The sequence below is a fragment of the Triturus cristatus genome, chromosome 4_1 (genome assembly GCF_964204655.1).
Source record: "Triturus cristatus chromosome 4_1, aTriCri1.1, whole genome shotgun sequence".
In the NCBI taxonomy this organism is placed as follows: Eukaryota; Metazoa; Chordata; class Amphibia; order Caudata; family Salamandridae; genus Triturus; species Triturus cristatus.
The window spans coordinates 412,522,617-412,544,634 of NC_140585.1; the positions used below are offsets into that span (position 1 = coordinate 412,522,617).

Sequence of the window (22,018 nt, forward strand, 5' to 3'; positions counted from 1 at the left end):
CACCCCCGCTCAGCGCCTTGAGACCCTCACGGGTGATTAGTGCGCTTTAAAAATATGTGATTGATTGATTGATAAGTTCCTCAAGACCCATAATCATGCCTTTAAGGGTCCGGTTGAATCTCTCAACCAGACCATTACCTTGGGGGTGGTAAGGAGTGGTGAACTTGTATGTAACACCGCACTCCTGCCACAGGGATTTCATATAATTAGATATGAAGTTGGTACCATGGTCTGACACCACCTCTCTGGGGAACACCATACAGGAGAAAATCCCCATCAGTGCAAGTCCCACCACGGGGGCCCTCACTGTCCTGAGCGGGATGGCTTCTGGGTAGCATGGTCCACTAGGACCAGGATAAACCTGTTGCCCATGGCTGTCTTGGGGTCCGGTGGCCCCACAATGTCAATGCCCACCTGTTCAAAGGGGGTACTGACTACAGGGAAAGGTTGGAGAGGAGCTTTTTGCTTCCTTCCACTTTTCCCACTTGCCTGGCAAGTTTGACATGCCCTACAATGAGTGTCTGAACTCTTCTGCATCTGGGGCCAATGAAAGTGGGTGACAAGCCTTTCAAAGGTCTTGTCCTGCGCCAGATGCCCAGCTAAAGGAACATCATGAGCCAAACCCAGTAGGAAGGCTCTGAAGCTCTGGGGTACCACCAGCACACGGGCTGACCCAGTCTCAGCAACATTAGGCTCGCTATACAGGAGGTCATTCTCCCAGTAGATCCAATGTGCTCCAGACTGATCACCTGCTGCCTGGTTTGTGGCCTGTTGCCGCAAACCCTCAAGAGAAGGGCATTTCCTCGGTTCTGCACAAAATTCCTCCCTGGAGGGTCCTCCTTCTTGCTGCCAATGGGTCAGCTCAGGCAGGTCCCCCAGTTCAGCACTTTGCTCCCCTATAGGTTCCAGGGCATCCCCCTCAAGGTCTGCCTCCTCCTGGAGCGTGGGAACAATGGGGGTTGGTTTCCCGTGCCCCCTACCTCTTCTCTTTAAGGCAGGTTCCTGGGCCATACTTTCTTACTGGCTGCCATAGACCGAGTGGTCACTGGAGTTATCACGACGTCAAGGTCAAAGAAATCCCAAAGTACGGCTCCGACCGTGAGGTGCGCGGTGTCGGGCCCGTAGTGAAAACAGACCCACGAAGAACAGTACCTTGGAAAAGCGAGAACAAAGGCAGCTCACGGCGTCGGGGAGGTGCAGCGTCGTTGGCGTGTTGCGGTATCGGTTCCTTGCTTCGGGGGAGATGATGCGTTGGGACCTGGATGCTTGCGCAGGCAGGGGAGGCGTCGGTTCCTGACCGGAGAGGAGGTGACGTCACAATGGCGCCGAAACCACGGTTCCGTACGATGTCACGATGTCAATGGTTTCTTGACCACCCACATCGACGATTGGCTCTGCAATGATATTGGCTTCGGAGTCGATGTGTCACAGCAGCAGGTGTCGGGCCGGCGTCACAAGTCGGAGCAGCGCTCATGGCTTCGATGCAGGAGACGGCGTCACTCGCCGCGTCGGTGTTGCAAAATTCCTTCTGTAGCAGCTAGAAAAGCAAATTACAGATGCAGGCAAACAGAAGGGGTGATGTCTGGTATCCCTGAGACTTCAGTCAGGAGGCAAGCTCAAATCAAGCCCTTGAAGTAATATTCTGCAAGATGATAAAAGTTCTTTAAAAGTTCCTTCTCCTCTCCATGGCACTGAAGACACCACTGTAGGCCAACCCAGCAACACAGCACACTGGCAGGGGGGCAGTCCAACTCCTGTAGCTTCCTTTGGTGCTTCTCCTTGGCAGAGGTTCGTCTTGTTGTTCCAAAAGTGATCAAAAGTCTTGGGGTCTGGGTTCCCATATTTATACTACTAAATCCTTTGTCCTCTGAAGGCAGAGGGGCCTGTACCTAGTTCAAACCAGTTCTGTGCAGTCCTGGAGCACTTTGTTTACAGGACTCCTTCTTTCCTTTGACAGTACGGGCCAGGAACATCAGACGCACCACAGGAGGCGGAGCCAGCATTGCGGAAGGCAGGCACAGCCTTTTCAGACTCAGGTGTTGACTCCTCCCACCACTCTACATGCAGATGGGTCTATTCAGCCCTCTGCTGACTCACCCTGTCTCCTGGAATCCTCCAGCCCCTGTCACTCACAAAACCAGACACACAATACACAAGCTAGCAGAGGCTGGATGGTGAGGTAAGAAAATGCCTACTTTCTAAAAGTGGTATTTTAAAACCCAGAATGTTCAAACCAACTTTACTAAAAGATGTATTTTATCATTCTGAGTTCAGGCATATTAAACTTGAATTTGTACCATGTTCCCTGGGTCAGTTAAGATTATAAGGTGTTATAATCAAACTGCCCATTCTGGCCTATGGGGACTGGTAGCCTTGCAATAGTGAAAAACGAAAATAGCTGTAATTCACTATTAGGACATGCCACACACACCAGGACATGTCCTACCTTATGCTTACAATGCACCCTGCCTTGGGCCTACCTTAGGGGTGTCTGATATGAAGAAAAGGGAAGGTTTGGGGACTGGCAAGTGGGTGCAATTACCAAGTCGACATGGCAGTATTAGACTGCACACAGGCTCTGCAATGGCAGGCCTGAGACACACTTTACAGACTGCTTCGGTGGGTGGCACAACCAGTGCTGCAAGCCCACCAGCAGCATTTGATTTACTGGTGCAATGTACTAGGGTCTGACAAGTAAATCAAATAACCCAATCATGGAGTCACTAATCAGTACATCAATTTAACATAGGGAGCACTTGCACTGGGGCACTGAATAGCAGTGGCACAGTGCCCAAAGCATCTAAAACCAGCAAACAGATCAAAAACAGAGGAGAAAATCAGAAAAAAATGTAAGGGAGACTCACGCCAATGTTACCAGGTCTAACAGTATTCATGAAATCTTTTATTTGCAATCGTTTGTGAGACGTATTCAAGCTCTCCAAATCTTTATCAGTAAAATCCAGTCAATACGTTTTTTAAAAAACTTTAGATTTCTCTATGTCCACTATATTCTTGTGCAACTTCTGCCAATTTCTCATGCGATTCTTTGCTTTCCATGTTATATTCTTACACAAAAAGAACAACTCTTCATCTCGGTACTTACTCAATCTCTGGACTTATTGTACCAATAATCATTTCTTCGAAATCTACTCTCAGTCTGCCTACATCTATACTCAATTGAGACTTATTATTTTCCATTCCTCCTATCCAGTAATCTAACTCCTCTGGTGAAGGACCCCCTGAACTCCCTGACACTGGAGTCGTTCCTCTAACAATCTGCACTATTTTCACGCCATATTTAACATGTCAATCTCACTCTCCTGCAACACTCGAGTACCTAATGAAACTTGTGAAGCTACCGCAATTTGTGTAATCTGTGAAACTTGTGGAGCTTGCGGAACTTGTGGAACCTGAGGAACTTGTATTTCAATTAGTGGTGCGTTTGGAATTGTTTCCCCTGAACTTTCCTGATATTGTGGCGGTCTTTTTAATAGTATTTCATCCATTAACTCATCATCAATTTAATTTGGGTCTATTTCTAGTTCTGAAGTCTCTAGGTTATTCTTTTTCTCTTTACATTTGCCTCCATCCTGAGCTTCAGAAACTATTACTGGATATAATCCCTCTGGTATCACAGTTCTTCTCCATTTTGTCATTTGATCATCCCATCGAGCCTCAGAATACCTTGATATTATATTACAGTACTTTTTTCCATTCCTGTCTCTTTCATATTTATAAGCCTCATGTTCCCATTCCTCAAGCGCTTCATACTGCATAGGTCTAGGATTTGGTTTTAATGAATTCATTTGTTCCCTCAAATCCTCCAAAATCCTAACGTTAAATGTACCATGCTCTGTGAAAGCTAAAACTCCATCATCTTCCGTATAACTCATCCAATTCTCTAACCATGTACACGTATGATACCCACATTCCAACATCATAAAAGCAGCAGGCGACCCTGGAGGAGGTACAGGAAGTCCCTCTCTAGTGACTATCGACTTGTCTTTTTTGAAGAAATCTTTTATTCTTTTTACCATCTTCATTTTTCAACTCTTCTACGCTAAATATTTCAGCAAACAAAATAAAAATCCTTCCGTAATTCTGATTATTCTATTTGCTAGCGCTCATCCAATACCAGCGCGACTCACACCAACCAATCACAGCTCACTACGTATTCACTATTCTAACCAATACCAGCACCGCTCACAGCAACCAACCAATCACGTCACTCTATGCGCCTGCTGTCTGACCAATGTCAGCGCTGCTTTTTGTGACGTCAGTATTACTCCTGCTATTGACCCTCCCTTTACAAAATAATATGGCTATGTATTACTAAGTTTTCTTAACTATTTTCTTGTTAGAAACAACACAAAACAATGCTACTTTGTCTGCTCCACTAGTAAAAGAGATAGTTTCATTATTCAAAAAGAGATTCTTTCATTTCTAGTACAATAACGACCAGCGCTACTCTACTCTCAATCAAGTTAAAGGAAATCTTGGTACTTTTCGGGGGATACTAGCCAAAGTTTCGGAAGAGGACTTTCCTTTCAGAAAGAGGTCTTGGTACTCCTTTGGGGATGTACGGCCAGAGTTTCAGAAGCGGACCTTTCACTATTTCATGCAATCTTCTTTCTATCGAATAAGTCCCTGTAATAACATCAACAGCCTTTCACTGTTCGATATTACGACAACAGACTAAGTACTTCTGCAGTGTGATACCATTCCACACTATTCCTCTTCCACATAGGCTAAAATAACATCATCATCATCATCCCGAGATCTTGGGCACCTCCGTACCCATACTTCCAGACGACATAAGACAAAGACACTAACTTTTTATATTAGTAACCAATAAATCAATAATCAATCATTATTGCCAAACTAATCAATAAGTTACCATACTCTGCCACCAAAACTGATCCAGCGATCAGGGATCAATAATTCCTACACAAACAAAGGCCCATTTACTTTACCCAACTAATCCCTTCACGCTGGGTTCAGTGTGATGCAAGTTTATACCCAACTTTACCAAATACACAATTGAATCTGCATTTCTCCTTATAAAATGTATATGTTTGTGGCAACGGACCTTTGGGATTTGAATAGTTGATAGCATTAATATGTACTCATCAATACTACTAAATAATAACAGACTCAGTGTGTAATTTATATTGTTTATCGAAAAATAATGTGAAATAAATGCTCATCAAGTACCGTCATACAATGCAAATCATAGATTATCACGGAGAAAAAGTATTAGCAATGTACAGAATCAAACCCATGTCAAATAAACAATGCATTGAAGGAGTGGACAGGCGAAGAGAGAAAAGTTTCAGAAACAAAATACATTTGGAAATGATTATGCAAATTCAGAATATTATCTATACTAACCCAAATAAGAATCAGGTAAATCTACCCTCTGGCCAAAGGGCAGTAAGGCCCCTCAAGAAGAGCCGAGTGGCAAAGATTAAGTCAGGAATCAGGAAACAAGTAGGCCTCTATCTGGAAACAGCAAACCAACAACAGCGACGATCTCCCGCTACCTAAACACCTGCCGACCCTAACCACACCCACCAGGGACTTTCAATTATAGCATAAAACCTAAATGGCCAACCCACATTTGTTTCAAAATGAGAATAAACTCCATCTCTCATTGGCTAAGGATGGGGGTGTACTGTCACACCACTCTCAGCATGACCATCTTATTCAATGTCCTTTTGTCTTAAACTTTCAGCATTGTGACAGATTCTTCCCAGGAAATAACTTCAAATCACAATCATAGTACATATTGCCTGCAGCACATTTCATGTATCAAGTCTTTGCGCTTCCATTGTATGTCTTTGCCGCTTACAGAAGGAAGTTGCTCGCTTCCACTATTTATCTTTTTTGCTCCGCAGCTTGGCAGTCACACAAGTTATGCGAAGGACACGCAGCCTTAGCGTTCTCTCTCGAAACACTCTTTCTGGTCATTTTATTTCTCCAATTATTAACCCCAAACTGACATGCAGAAGAATAGGCCCATGCTTGCTTTTCTACACAAACATTCTTATTTCCCTGAAATGTAATTTCATTGCACACCATCCCAGCATTGCGCTAACCCATGCACAGCTCATAATATTATTATTTCCTAGCAAACTTTATTTACTTGCACAAAAGCGGCATTAGTCTTTTATTTTTTTATGAAAGCCAAGAGGATTTGCGGCCTAGTTCCATGTATTTGTTCACGCATGCGCAAAAGCATTTTCCCTTATTTTAGCTTTCTTTTAATAACATTTTCACAGCACACTGTTAATGAATGTTACTGAGAGTTTTATCAGGCTCCCAATTCCCCCCATTCCAATCTCTTATCTGAATTAATGCCTACTAAAACAAAGGCCTTAAGAGTGAAAGTCTTCAAATCTGCGTCCTCTAAAGGCTCAAAGGGGGCATTCAATAATGCCCCCAGAGCCAAAACCAGATCCCAGGAAGGAAATAGTCTAGGAGAGGTTGGACAAATAATATCTAGACCCTTAAATAGTCATGGAATCAAACCATCATTATCCCTTATTTTTTCCAGGAGCTTCTAAAGCCTATAATGGCTGCCCACTGGACTTTCAGAGCAGCCACTCTTAGTTCCAATTTAGATACCTCCTGCAACAATTCTAGGATATGGATCAAAACTAGGCCTGGGCTAAATTTCCGTTCCGCTCGCGGAAATTGCGATAATTTGACATTTTCGCATTCCGCGGAGAGCGCGAAAATGTCAAAATTTCCGCATTCCGCAGCTTAGCGATAATTTGTTTCTTGCTCGTGCTGTAAAATAATACATTCTCGCGCGCGCGTGATTGCCTTACCTGAATCCCCGCGTTCGCCGACAAGTTTTCCCGATCCGTTCGCGTTCTCCACGAGATGTTGGATTGTTGATAGCCATTTGCGCTGTCTCGCGACAGTTCGCGCCCGCAGTAATGTCATTGGTCGCGCGATCACGTCTTTCTTCTCGCGATCATGCACCGCGAGAAGAGTGAAAACAAGATGGCCGCGCCCGCGAGCAACCGCATGGGTAAGTTGGTGAGCCGCGACCACGCAGAAAATACCGCGAACGGGCGGGAAAAAAACGTCCGCATCTTCGCGATATTTCCACGTGTGTGCGGAGATTTTTAACATTTTCGTGATAATTTGCGAAAGTCACTTTCGCAAATTCCGCCCACCCCTAATCAAAACCACAGTGCTGGGATCCAAACCTTTCTTACCACACCAATAACTAAAACTGCACCAATGTCTGAAGATCAAAGTATTTCAAGGCCAATTACACAGATTGCAACTCCCTGTGACGATCTTTGACTGACTTGCGGAGACCAATAAACCTGTATCTGATGATTTTCCAGCCAAGCTCCCCATCATGATAGGCTGGCATTGCTTGTGATTTTTATTGGTGCCGGGCAGCAGCCAGACGAACACCCCTTACGAGATAAGATGTCTTCAACCACCAAATCAAGTCATTTTTTACCTGCTGGTACAGACTGATTCTTATTGACAAGTCCTGTGGAACTATAGTACAATTCACCAGTATCCATGCCATCCAATTTTGCAGATGAAATATTGCCAACAGAACAGAGAAGATAGTTGCTGCTAAGTCTCCTTCAACCTCTAGCCAGAATGATACCTCCAGAGCTCTTTGTGCAGATCCGTGATATGATCTTGAATTCATTGCACTCTCCTTTCTGGCTAAGTAACTATTACACAAATCCATGCAGAATGCTGCCCCTATAAAAGACAGGTCTAGAGAAGAGGCCAACACCAACTAAGGTGCAATCCGGATAAAACCGAGATCGTGGTCTTCGGGGATATCCCCCACAATCTGGTGAGAACCTGCTGACCAAGCAATGTGCCTCAGCCTGGTTCCCTCCAAAACTCTGTGAAGAACCTAGGTATTACAATTGACAGCACCCTCTCTTTCCAACCACAGATTCAAGCTCTAGCTGGCTCCTGCTTCGGCACTCTCCGCATGCTAAAAATAAATTCTACCTCTCCTGTCTGAGTTTGCAGGCAGAAAGGTCCTTCAGGCTCTGATCATGATGAGACTGGATTACAGGAATGCCCTCTACCTCGGTCTTCCTGATTGTGTTCTCAATAGACTCCAGGTAGTGCAGAATTTGGCAGCTAGACTGCTACTCAGACTCCCACCCAGGTCTCACATGTCCTTTCATCTGAGGGTCCTCCACTGGCTCCCTATGAAAAAGAGGATTATTTTTAAGGCCTCGGTCTTAATGCATAAGGCCTTGTGCAACGCGGGCACGGTACACCTCAGAGCGAGGATCAGCGTGTACATCCCAGCGCGTACCCTTCGCTCATCCTCCGCGTGCCTTGCAAGAGTGCCCCGGATCAATCGTCTTAGAGTAGACGGGAGATCCTTTTCTTACTTGGGGCCGCTCAACTGGAACACACTTCCATCAGACCTCCGTATGGTCTGTAATCTTGCTGCCTTCAATAGGAAACTGAAGACAGGGCTCTTCAGGCAGTCAATCTAGGTTCCTTGGTCTGTTGTCCTTAGCATGAGCACCTGGACACTCAGTTGAGTAGCTGTGCGCTTTACAAATCAGCTTAACATAACAGAACATAAATTGGCCTTCCCAATTTATAAGAAAGCTGTGCTCCTGAAGTATGGAAAGTACTCTGTGAGTATAGGAATCAAGCAACTCCCTTGACAAAACTTGGCTGAGGCACTTGTCCAGGTATATGTGCAGAAATAGCCCTTCTAGATGAAAACGCGACACAAGAGGAACCAACATCATTGTGAAATCCATTGGGGAGAATTTTAACACAAAGGGAAGCACTCTGAATTAGTAGTGAGAGGCTACCACTGTAAATCACAGGAACTGTTATGTTTCACAGACCTGGATGTGCAGATATGCATTCTGCAAATCTATAGATGTTAGAAAGACTCTGGGAATTATCATTACCATTATGGATTGTAGAGTCACCATTTGGGACCTGATGCAGGAGTTCACCCATTTTAAATCGAGGACTGGCTTGAAAGAACCTGAGGTGTTCTGGATTAAACACAGGATAGACTAGGCCCCTGTTTGTGCCCAGTTCACACAGGGAAAGTGCACCCAGTCACATTGAATGCACAGCCCCCAGGGCAGCCGCAGAGACTATCAAATGCCCCAGGGGTGCAACAGGCATGTTCACTCACTTTGTGTGTCCCAGGGCACTTTGGTATTACAGAAAGGGCCGCAGAAGCTTGTGGGGCGTTTTCTGTAATACAGATAGTGCTGGTACACATATAGTGCTAGGGCTATCACCAGTGGGTGTTCCTTCATTTGCATGGGGGAGTGAAAATGAGGGAATCCCTTTGCCTCTGCACCCGGGTCATATTATAAACATGGGCACCGAGCCCAAAAAAGGAGGCGCACTGTCAATGCACCCCTTGATGACAGCCCTCTTGCCGGGGTAAAGGGGCTCCCTGACTGCACCTACCGGTAAGGGGATCTCTCTCCCCTCTTAAAAGGGCAGGCAGGTTGCTGCCTAAACGGTGAAACATGGAGCGGATGCTTCAAAGTTACTTCGTTTTTCACTTGAATGTGCTGCCCCCAGCACAGCATGACTTTGCGGGCACCCTAGAGGCAGTGCATTCAATGTAATAGGGTCCACTTTCCCTGTTTGCACCTGGCGCCTGGCGCACCTTTTTTAAGGTGCGGCATCGCGCAAACAGGGAAAGTGCACCCTATATGTAATAGGCCCCAGGAGCGCTAATTCCAGATGAAATTACACCACCCGTAATTTCAAGTGTCTTGTGACTTAGAAGCATTGGGCCCCCTAATTCTAGATCCCAAAATTTCAGGCCTGGATACACCAACCTCTTTTCGATGCTGCATGTGCAGTGGCTGTGGGCATTGCTCCCCACAGACAGGCCCAAGCCATCCCTAACTCATACTTACCACCCAACTCCACACATTCCGTACGAACGCTCTGCTGACACTTTTCACCTGCTCAGAGCTGGCTGACAATGTGTGCATTTTTCTCTCTGGAATGGGTGAAAAACACTTGTAAAGGACCCTATATGTCCAAGTCCATGCTGTTATTTCCCATTTGGGGGCTAAAGCTTATAATCAGCAGATTTAGGCACGGGGATACCTCAGCCTGAATCAGGAATTCTGCCCCTCCAGTATCCCTGTACTAAAATTTGGCAAACTCTTAACAATTACATGGAGTTTTGCTATTGGTTCAGAGCACTAAAAGTAGCTACAAACTCAGTTCCAGGTTTGCTATGGAAAAAGGTAAATTTGCACAACAATGGCTATCGAGGTGTTGTTTTGTTTTGTACTTAAAAGATATACCTAAACTGTTCGACATCAGACATTTGTAACCGGAAGGTCCTGTGCTGATGAAACGGGAATATAAGAAGCATGCTTCCAGCGGGGCACAACAATCAGTTTACAGATGGACTTGAATACTCTTAAAGGAGACAAACTTTATTCTCATAGGTAGGGAGGTAATGGACAAATGGAAATGTAAACAATATACGCTGTCTTTTATGAGAAATATAGGACTGCCAGAGCCACATTCTATGGCCATGTCCCAGTTTGCACAAATGCCCTAATTACGAGTGTGGCGATCTGATGACTGCCAGACTCACGGAGGCGCGGCAATGGCAGTCCAGCCACCACCGCACCAGCGCTCTAACCACCTCATTAAGAGTATGGCGGTTGGACTGCCATTGCAGCGCGGAAGACGCTAAGGAACCACCGTTCCCTGGCGTTGGTGTGGAAGTGTATAGGCAGCCATATGCTTGGCGGGATTGCTGCGGTCCCGTCAAGCATATTATGAGTTTCCTCTCCACCACGGATTTCATGGCGGTTCCTCCTCCATGAAAACTGTGGCAGAGAGGAAACAAAGGTAGTGCCACTGAGCCCTGTGTGCATGCACCGCAGTACCTTTACAATTCATGCCATGCAGAAACTGTTTTTGGCGTTTCCATTGTGATGCCCATTTTCAGAGGCACTGCCGTGGGGAAGCCAGAAACAGCCCGTCAGACATGAGGAATCACGTAATCTGGCGGGTGGTCCGACCACGGGTTTGGCAGTGCGGTAGCAGGCTGCCAGCATGGCAGTCTGCTCCCATACCGCAAAGCTCGTAATAGGGCCCAAAGACATTAATCGTCGTTTATACTGCACATCACATATTGAGGGTCATTACTGATTAACCAGGTTTTAGTTTCTGTTTTGAGAGCCCAACACTGCTCTAGGATTTATACTTTGGCCTGACCTCACTGACATTATTTTTTTGTAAATGTTTGTTACATTTTTAGACTGTTTATTGATTTTTTTAAAGCAGACATTAGTGCCACTATGTGGTTGACTGCTATAAATATGTGCTGGTGTTAACAAATAAGCATAGACCGGCACAAATTAAGCAATGTGGTTTAATGAGGGCTTACTGGCCAGTGTAGAAAATAGCTTTGTGTATACTGAGGTATTGTGGGAAGCTGGATAATAATTTCTTATTATAAGGGATGTGCTGATGAAGGCAATGTGTAATTTGGGATGGATCTTGGACACTATGGGGGCCTAATCACAAAGGTAACTGTACATGAGAACTATTCACAAAGGTAAACTTAAGTATGAGTAAATCTACACTTGTTAGTTTACTTTTATACTTTTGAAAAACGTTACTACTATTAGCCATTGTTAGACCTGGCACATTGGTGTGAGTCTCCCTTCCATTTTTCGTTGTGCCTCATGGATGTTTTTGCTGGTCTTAGTTGCTCAGGGCACTGTGCCACTGCTGTCCAGTGCCACAGTGCAAGTGCTCCCTATTGTAAATTGATGTATGATTTGTGATTCCATGATTGGTTGGTTTGGTTTACTTGTCAGACCCTAGTACAGTGCACCAGGAGTGCCCAGGGGTTCTAATCCAAATACTGCTGGTGGGCTTGCAGCACTGGTTGTGCCACCCACAGAAGCAGCCTGTAAACATCTGTCTAAGGTCTGCCATTTCAGAGCCTGCGTGCAGTCTGGTACTGTCATGCTGACTGGGCAAGTGCACCCACTTGCCAGTCCCTAAACCTTCCCTTTTCTTCATATCAGACACCCCTATGGTAGGCCCAAGAGCAGGGTGCATTGTAAGGATAAGGTAGGACATGCCCTGGTGTGTGTGGCATGTTCTAATAGTGAATTACGTTTTTCGTTTTTCACTATTGCAAGGCTACCTGTTCTCCATAGGCCAGAATGGGCAGTTTGGTTATTACATCTTATAATCTTCACTGACTCAGAGAACATGGTAGAAATTTGAATTTAGTATGCCTGAACTCAGGATGATAAAATACATCTTTTAGTAAAGTTGGTTTTAACATTCTGTGTTTGAAAATGCCACTTTTAGAAAGTAGGCATTTTCTTGTCTAACCATTCAAACCTGCCTCTGCTAGGCTGTGTGTATTCCTTTGTCTGGAGTTTGAGTGACAGGGCTGGGGAATTCCAGGAGACTGGGTGAGGTGTCCCAGTGGTGAATAGAGAGATCTGCATCCAGATGGGTGGGAGGAGTTGCACCTGGGACCTGAATAGGGCTGTGCCTGCCTTCCACAATGCTGTCTCCACCTCCTGGGGAGCGGCTGATGTCTCTGCCCTGCACAGTGAATGAAGAGAAGGAATCCTGTCAATAAAGTGCTCCAGTGCTGTACTTGCATTCCACAATGCTGGCTTCACCTCCTGTGGGGCATCTAATGTTTCTGCCCTGCACTGTGAAAGGAAAGGAGAAGTCTGGTAAACAGAGTTCTCAGGAACTAGTTTGGACTGGGCAAAGGCCCCTCTGCCTTCAGAGGACAAAGGATTTCTGGGTATAAATATTGGGACTCTGATCCCAAGAAATGAGATCACTTTGGGAAACAAGAAGAACCTCTGCTTAGGGAGGAACCAGAAGAAGCTGAGGAGGAAACTATCCCTGAAACTGGGGGATTGGCCTGCAGTGGTTGCCTTACTGCCAAAGAGAGGAGAAAGGAACTTTGTGTGTACTTTTGCTCAACTTGTGAAGGATCTCCAAGGGCTTGGAAAAGAGCTTGCCTCCTGCTGAAGTCTCAGGAACAACAGACTTCACCCTCCAACTCCCCAAAGTTCTTTGGAAGTGCCTGCTGCTGTTGTTGGGCCTTCTGAGGGACTGCGTGTCGCAAGGAGCTGGAAGCGCGACTCAAGAAGGAGAAGCGTGCCGCCGTCGGAGCTGTTGTCATCGCATCTCAAAAGTGTGTCGCCGCTGCAGCATCGCATCGAGCGGAAGCGTCTCGCATCATCCAGGAAGTGTCTTGCAACGCTGAAGAAGCGTGTCGCCATCGCAGCCATCGTAGATGATGCATTGCACCGCATCAAGAGAAGAGTCTCGCATCGAGGAAGAAGCGTGTCGCCATCGCAGCCATCGTAGTTGTCGCATTGCACAGCATCAAGAAAAGCGCCTCGCATCCACGGGGAAGCGTGCCGCCGTCGGAGCTGCTGTCGTCGCATCGCATAAAGGGGTGTCGCTGCTGCAACATCGCATCGAGCGGAAGCGTCTCGCAAACGTCGGAGAAGAGTGCCGCTGCCAAGGCTGCTGTCGTCGCATCACGTAAAGGGTGACGCCGCTGCAGCTGAAGCATCGAGTCGTGTCTTCTCGCAACATTGGAGAAGTGTACCGCATCTGGAAGATCTTCACGTCTTTATTTCTTTGCACCAAAAACTTCATCGCATCAACATCGTTGCAACACTTTTGTTGCCCTGCGTGTCGCATCTAAAAGGTACATTGACTTAAAGTGTCGCATTTAAGAACTTAAGAGAACTAAGCAAAATTCTACCATCTAAAGTAACGGTATTGTGTATTTTAGTCGTTTAATGGTCTTGTGGTAAATCTATATAAAGAATACTTATTTGTTATATAAAACCTTTGTGGTGTCCATTTGTAGTGTTGTCACTTGGTTACTATATGTGTTCACAAATGCTTTACACACGGCTTCTGAGATAAGCCTGTCTGCTCGTGCTCGCCTACCAAGGGGGTGAGCAGGGGTTATTTTAGGAGTGTACCCCTTACCCTGACTAGAGGAGAGGGTCCCTATTTGTCACACGTGCATACCTGTGCCAACTAGAGACCCCCAAGTCTAACATTGGTGGTCAGCGGTGAGGATTCTGGACTTGCATTTGTGACTCATGTACAGTGATTGGTGAACACTACTTAGTGAGTGCAGACCTTAATGCAACCAATACTTGTTGGTAGATTCTTTTTGGGACTTTCTATTTTTGAGTACTGCCAAGTTTAACCACCATGGAGAAAGCAGCATCCATAGTCTCTGTTGATAATGAATGGGAAAAAGAGAAACTGGAAAGCTACAAAGTACAACAGCTGAAATTATTTTGCAAAAATGTAATGTTTGCACTACTGGATGCAAAAACAAGGCAGAGTTCTACAAGGCGCTGAGGGCCTGGGTAGAAGCAAGGAATGCCACTGATAATGATAATGCAGAGGGACAGCTGGATGGGCCAGTGGGTCCAAGAGGAAGGAGAACACCTTCCCCTGCTGATAGCAGTGTTTCTGGTAAAAGTCTATCGCCAGAGGAGTTGGCAGATAGAAAAGAGTGTAGGATGCACAAATTGGAGCTGACCAAGCTCAAGTTAAGTGGGCAGTTAGAATTTGAAATGCAAAGTATAAAGTTAGCCCTAGAAGAGAAAAAGCTACAGTATGAACATGAAAAGGTTTTGAGGGAGTTGGAGTTGAAAGCCCAGAGTTTAGAAATTGCTCCCTCTGGTGGCAGCACACCGTCAATGCCTGTAGAATCTAGAGTTTATATCCCTAAAGATGTGGTGAAGGAATTTAAAAAAAATGATGATATTGGGCAGTGGTTCAAGGCCTATGAGGTAGCCATGTCTTCCCACCGGGTCCCTGAAAAGGATTGGGGAGCGGGGTTGTGGGGACGGTTCCTTAGTGAGGGGTGGGACACACTGCTAGACTTGCCTTCTGATGTCTATAATTCCTATCCCCACATGAAAGATGCATTGATGTCTAGATATGGTTTGTCCCCTGAGATGTACAGACAGAGGTTCAGGGGTTGCACAAAGATAGCCAACAGTACCTATGTTGAATATGTTACCACTTCTGCAGAGCATTGGATGGTTGGGTGAAGGGTAGCAAAGTCAATGATTTTCAGGGATTGCTTGATTTGATTGCATGGGAGCACTTGTCAAGTAACTGTTTTCCTGAGCTACGCCAGCACCTGATTGATAGTAGGCTGACTAATCCTAGGAAGCTTGCTAAGGAGGCGGGCCGCTGGGTCAGTACCAGGGTCCACAAGGGTCACGTGGGAGACTCAGCCAAGAGTGGGCAGGGTCCCCAGCAGAAAAGTGGGGGGGACAAGGGTAAACAGAGGGAGTTCCATAAGAGGCCCCAAAGTAATCCCCAAGGGAACCAAGGGAAAGGTTCCCAGAAATCGTCAGGGGCCCCGACAGGTCCACCTGTTCAAAGAGGGCCCCGGAGATGCTACAAATGTGGTGAACTGGGTCATTTGCCAATGATACCAAGTGTCACCTTTTTGGAAAACCAGCCCCCACTGGTGCAGCCCCCAGCAGATGGCTAGTGTAGCCCTGGGTGAGGAAAGGGGTGCCCAAGGTGGGCGGGGTCCCGCAGAGATGTCCCTTGTCTCATTAGGAGACTGCGAGGTGGTCCCTAGGACCCAGCTGCCTGATAACACTAAAAAATACAGGCAGTGGGTGACCATCAATGGCCATAGAGTGGAAGCTAAGAGAGACACAGGGGCCAGAGTGACAGCTGTCAAGTGTCACCTGGTGTCTCAAGAGCAGGTTGTCCCTGGAGCATTCTACCCAGTTGTTGCCGCTGACAACACAGAGAGTCACTGCAAGGTGGCTCAGGTTCCATTTGAGTGGGGAGGGGCTCTGGTACTCTTCAGGTAGCTGTGAGGCCCGCCATGTATGTTGACTGTTTGTTAGGGAATGACTTGGAGAGCTCACCTTGGGCGAAGGTGGAGCGGAATGCACATTTAGAAATGTTGGGTATGCCTGACTGGGCGTGTGTGACCACCCGGTCAATGGCAGCGAGTAAAGGTGCTCAAGAGGACCTGGAGCCTGAGAGGGAGGCCCAGGTACCTGCCAGCAAGAGGAGAGGCAGGGGGCGCGGGAAACCGGGCCCTGAAGTTCCCACGGTCCAGGAGGGAGCAGACCCTGAGGGGGATGCCCTGGAGCCTACAGGGAAACAGGTAGCCGAACTGGGGGACCTGCCTGAGCTGACCCATTGGCAGCAAGAAGGAGGACCCTCCATTGAGGAATTCTGCAAGGAGCAGAAAGAATGCCCTTCTCTTGTGGGTCTGCGGCAACAGGCTGCAGACCAGGCAGCAGGTGATCAGTCAGGATCACATTGGATCTACTGGGAGAATGACCTCCTAAATACAGAGCCTAAGGTTGCTGTGCCTGGGTCAGCCCGTGTGCTGGTGGTACCCCAGCGCTTCAGAGCCTTCCTACTGGGGCTGGCTCATGATGTTCCATTGGCAGGACATTTGGAGCAGGACAAGACCTTTGAAAGGCTTGTCACCCATTTGTATTGGCCCCAAATGTGCAGGAGTTCAGACACTCACTGCAGGACATGCCAGACTTGCCAGGCAAGTGGTAAGAGTGGGAGGAAGTGCAAGGCTCCTCTCCAGCCCTTCCCTGTAGTCAGCACCCCCTTTGAGCGGGTGGGTATTGACATTGTGGGGCCACTAGACCCCAAGACAGCCATGGGCAACAGGTTCATCCTGGTCTTGGTGGACCATGCCACCCGGTACCTGGAAGCCAAACCTCTGAGGACAGTGACGGCCCCCGTGGTGGGACGAGCACTGATGGGAATTTTCTCCCGAGTGGGATTTCCTCGCGAGGTAGTGTCTGACTGGGAGACCAACTTCATTTCCAAGTATATGAAGTCCCTGTGGCAAGAGTGTGGTGTAACCTACAAGTTTACCACACCTTACCACCCCCAAGGAAACGGGTTGGTTGAGAGATACAACCGAACCCTTAAAGGCATGATAATGGGTCTTGAGGAACCTATGAGGCGTAAGTGGGACGTCCTCTTACCATGCCTGCTCTTTGCTTACCGTGAGGTGCCACAGAAATCTCTAGGGTTCAGTCCCTTTGAGCTTCTCTATGGTCACCCCGTAAGAGGACCTCTAAATCTGGTCAAGGAAGGCTGGGAGCAATCTCCGAGGAAACCTCGCCAGGATGTATATAGCTACATGCTGGCCTTTAGAAACCAGACTAGGCGTTTCAGACAACTCGCTGAGGCGAATCTGGAAGCCAGCCAGGAGGAGATGAAGCGGTGGTACGACCAGAATGCCACTCTCGTTAAGCTTCAGCCTGGACAGAAGGTGTGGGTCATGGCCCAAGTGGAGCCCTGTGCGCTCCAGGATAAGTGGACCAGCCCCTTTGAGGTTGTGGAGCGCAAGAGTCCGGTTACCTACTTGGTGGACTTGAGGTCTCCCAGGAACCCCTTGAGGGTCCTGCATGTCAACCACCTGAAGCCCCACTTGGAGAGGTCCCAAGTGGGCATGCTCTTGGCAACAGATGCTGGGATGGAAGAGGAGACCGAGCCTCTTCCTGACCTCCTGTCAGCCCGAGAGCAAGATGGGTCAGTGGATGATGTCAACCTCTCTTCCACCCTGACCCCTGAGCAACAGAATGACTGCCACCAGTTGCTGGGACAGTTTTCTGATCTGTTCTCCCTGGTTCCTGGTGTCAAGGATTGGTGTGTCCATGAGGTGGACACTGGGGACAGTACACCTGTGCGGCACAAGGCCTACAGAGTGACTGACAGGGTAAGGGCTTGTATCAAAGAGGAGGTCTCAAAGATGCTTGCGCTAGGGGTAATTGAGTCCTCTAGCAGTCCTTGGGCCAGCCCAGTGGTCTTGGTCTCAAAGGCTGCCGCGCCGGGTGCCACACCCGAACTCCGGTTCTGTGTGGACTACAGAGGGCTTAATGCAGTCACCAGGACAGATGCACACCCCATCCCCAGAGCTGATGAGCTCATAGATCGGCTAGGGGCTGCACAGTACCTCAGCACGTTTTACTTAACGTCTGGGTACTGGCAGATCACCTTGACGGATGGGGCAAAGGAGAGGTCAGCATTCTCCACACCAGATGGGCCCTACCAGTTCCGGGTTATGCCCTTTGGGATGAAGAATGCCCCTGCCACCTTTCAGAGGTTAGTCAACCAGGTGTTGGCTGGACTGGATTCGTTCAGTGCCGCCTACCTGGATAACATCGCAGTCAAGGCGAGTAAGTGCCAGATCGGGCAGGGTTCCGTGGTGTACTTGGGACACCAGGTAGGGAGCAGCCAGGTGGCGCCCCTACAGCCCAAGATTGAAACCATCCTGGCTTGGGAGCCGCCCAAAACCCAGACAGAGGTGAGAGCCTTCTTAGGACTCACAGGTTACTACAGGAGGTTTGTCAAGGGGTATGGCAACATTGTTGCACCCTTGACAGCGCTGACTTCCAGGAAGCAGCCAAGGAAAGTGATTTGGACAGACACCTGTCAGGAAGCTTTTGAGGCCTTACAAACTGCTATGTGCACAGCGCCCGTGCTCTTGGCAATCAACTTCTCCAAGGAGTTCATAGTACAAACAGACACTTCAGAGCATGGTGTGGGGGCTGTTCTAGCACAGATGAATGAGGAGGGCCTAGATCAACCTGTAGCCTTCATCAGTAGGAGGTTACTTCCACTGGAACAGAGGTGGAGTGCCATTGAGCGTGAGGCTTTTGCTGTGGTCTGGGCACTGAAGAAGCTGAGACCCTACCTGTTTGGGAATCACTTCCGGGTTCAGACAGACCACAGACCCCTCATGAGGGGTGAGAATCCAAAGCTGTTAAGGTGGTCCAGTTCCCTACAGGGGATGGATTTCACGGTGGAACATCGACCCGGTACAGAACACGCCAATGCTGATGGTCTGTCCATATTTTTCCGCCTTAGTGATGAGATCAGCCAGGAGGTAGGGTGGTCCTCCCCACATTTCAGCTGGAGGGAGCACGTGTTAGACCTGGCACATTGGCGTGAGTCTCCCTTCCATTTTCCGTTGTGCCTCATGGATGTTTTTGCTGGTGTTAGTTGCTCAGGGCACTGTGACACTGCTGTCCAGTGCCACAGTGCAAGTGCTCCCTATTGTAAATTTATGCATGATTTGTGATTCCATGATTGGTTGGTTTGGTTTACTTGTCAGATCCTAGTACATTGCACCAGGAGTGCCCAGGGCTTGTAATCCAAATACTGCTGGTGGGCTTGCAGCACTGGTTGTGCCACCCACAGAAGCAGCCTGTAAACATGTGTCTAAGGTCTGCCATTGCAGAGCCTGCGTGCAGTCTGGTACTGTCATGCTGACTGGGCAAGTGCACCCACTTGCCAGTCCCTAACACTTCCCTTTTCTTCATATCAGACACCCCATGGTAGGCCCAAGGGCAGGGTGCATTGTAAGGAGAAGGTATGACATGCCCTGGTGTGTGTGGCATGTTCTAAGAGTGAATTACAGCCATTTTCGTTTTTCACTATTGCAAGGCTACCTGTTCTCCATAGGCCAGAATGGGCAGTTTGGTTATTACATCTTATAATCTTAACTGACTCAGAGAACATGGTAGAAATTCGAATTTAGTATGCCTGAACTCAGGATGATAAAATACATATTTTAGTAAAGTTGGTTTTAACATTCTGTGTTTGAAAATGCCACTTTTAGATCGTAGGCATTTTCTTGTCTAATCATTCAAACCTGCCTCTGCTAGGCTGTGTGTATTCCTTTGTCTGGAGTTTGAGTGACAGGGCTGGGGAATTCCAGGAGACCGGGTGAGGTGTCCCAGTGGTGAATAGAGAGATCTGAATCCAGATGGGTGGGAGGAGTTGCACCTGGGACCTGAAGAGGGCTGTGCCTGCCTTCCACAATGCTGTCTCCACCTCCTGGGGAGCGGCTGATGTCTCTGCCCTGCACAGTGAATGAAGAGAAGGAATCCTGTCAACAAAGTGCTCCAGTGATGTACTTGCCTTCCACAATGCTGGCTCCACCTCCTGTGGGGCGTCTAATGTTTCTGCCCGCACTGTGAAAGGAAAGCAGAAGTCTGGTAAACAGAGTGCTCAGGAACTGGTTTGGACTGGGCAAAGGCCCCTCTGCCTTCAGAGGACAAAGGATTTCTGGGTATAAATATTGGGACCCTGATCCCAAGAAATTAGATCACTTTGGGAAACAAGAACCTCTGCTGAGGGAGGATCCAGAAGAAGCTGAGGAGGAAACTATCCCTGAAACTGGGGGATTGGCCTGCAGTGGTTGCCTTACTGCCAAAGAGAGGAGAAAGGAACTTTGTGCGTACTTTTGCTCAACTTGTGAAGGATCTCCAAGGGCTTGGAAAAGAGCTTGCCTCCTGCTGAAGTCTCAGGAACAACAGACTTCACCCCCCCAGCTCCCCAGAGTTCTTTGGAAGTGCCTGCTGCTGTTGTTGGGCCTTCTGAGGGACTGCGTGTCGCAAGGAGCTGGAAGCGCGACTCAAGACACTTCTAGATCTTGAACTGAACCTCTGTCAGAAGTACTGCTTTATTGCTTAAGAGACTCAACTGGACTGATTGTTGTAAATGATTGATTTTCTGCTTGTTGCCTTGCTGCCTGCTGCACCCTGAATTCGCTGGAAGGACTCTGCCTGCCCTTAAAGTGATCTCTAAGTGATTGCTGGCTTGCCTCCTCTATTCTGAAGTCTCTGAAGCACAAACGACTGTTAGGAAACCACTTACTTGAAAACCAGGTTGTTCCTTTGGGTAGAAGAGACGCTGGCTCCCAATACCCCCAAGACCCTACCTCCACCAAAGCGATTGAAAACACTTTGCGTGAAGAAAGAATCCCAGGGGAAAGGGGAATTGGATAAAATAAAAAAGAGAGATAACAAACAAAGCAATCTCTGGTTTGGCGCACTTCTGATGACCTGACAAGCTTCTTCTTTCTTCAGCACTGTCTGGCACAATTTGCAGTACGCTATGTTTAGCTAAACAACAAATGATATACAACTGTTCAGTTATTTGTTCCATTTGCTATCATATTATTAAACACACTAATCATTCAATGTCTATGATTTCTGTATACTGCTCAAAACAGTCTATGACCCTTATGGTTAGGATTATTCTTTAAATGAGATTTATTAATTTACTCATGCACTAAAGAAAGAAACAAGAACAATTAGCTCATACACTAACAACCAGTTCGTTCACATGTATTAGCTATCACAGGGTCAAATATTATTGCTTACTGTCTTTAATCAATGTTCTGATTCAATTAGAATTCCTGTTTTCTAAAGAAGACAAGCTTTTCATGCCAAAAGAATAGTTCTGGTCCGTGGATTAATGTTCGTTCACAGAAGTCTCTAATGCATAAGATTTGAAGTTTAAAAAGTCCTGATTGTTCTTGGGACTGCATCAGCAAGATGCAAATGCAGAAAGAAATACCGTTCTTTAACTTTGTCCTTTTTCTTTTTCCTTACAGCTGTCGAGGGAAACAGGAAATGATGCGGGACTCCGGAAGGTCGTCCAGGCAACCCAAGTCAGCGAAGGCAGGAACTCGAGACGTCCGGTAGGGGAAGACGAAGTCAGGAACTGAAGCCGGAGAAGACAGGAGCCGAAGACCTTCACACGCTGGAATGCAGGTAAGTGGAAGAAACAACGAGACAAGCGTTTCTGCTAGAGAGATGTTCCTTTTTATAGCTCTGGGACGGGTGGGTTTTACTTGTGCAGGATGTATGACTCATCATCAACTGACAGAGTGCTGCACATGGAAAACGGGTGTGACAGCACATGTAGAGAGAACTTGAGGGCCTTAGTCATGCTTACAAATAAGTCTGTTTACTAAATACAAGACTGTAATTATTCTTCCAATACACCAATGGTATTTAAGCATATAAAAAAATAAAACAAACAAAACGACATGTCCACTTTCTAATGTTTTGCACAACTTCAAGGTGTATGTGTCGGACCATAACCTAAACTCAAAGGTCTTGCATCCTGTCATTCTGTGGTTCCAGAATTGGTT

General features: G+C 47.2%; 1 long non-coding RNA gene across 1 annotated transcript in view; it reads left to right on the plus strand.

Annotated features, from left to right (window-relative positions):
- LOC146855037 (uncharacterized) overlaps positions 1-22,018 on the plus strand; it is a 364,961-nt gene that overhangs the window by 45,441 nt on the left and 297,502 nt on the right. The window contains exon 2 of the long non-coding RNA XR_014980779.1: positions 21,476-21,635. This is a non-coding gene — a long non-coding RNA (uncharacterized LOC146855037). The remainder of the gene's footprint in view (positions 1-21,475; positions 21,636-22,018) is intronic.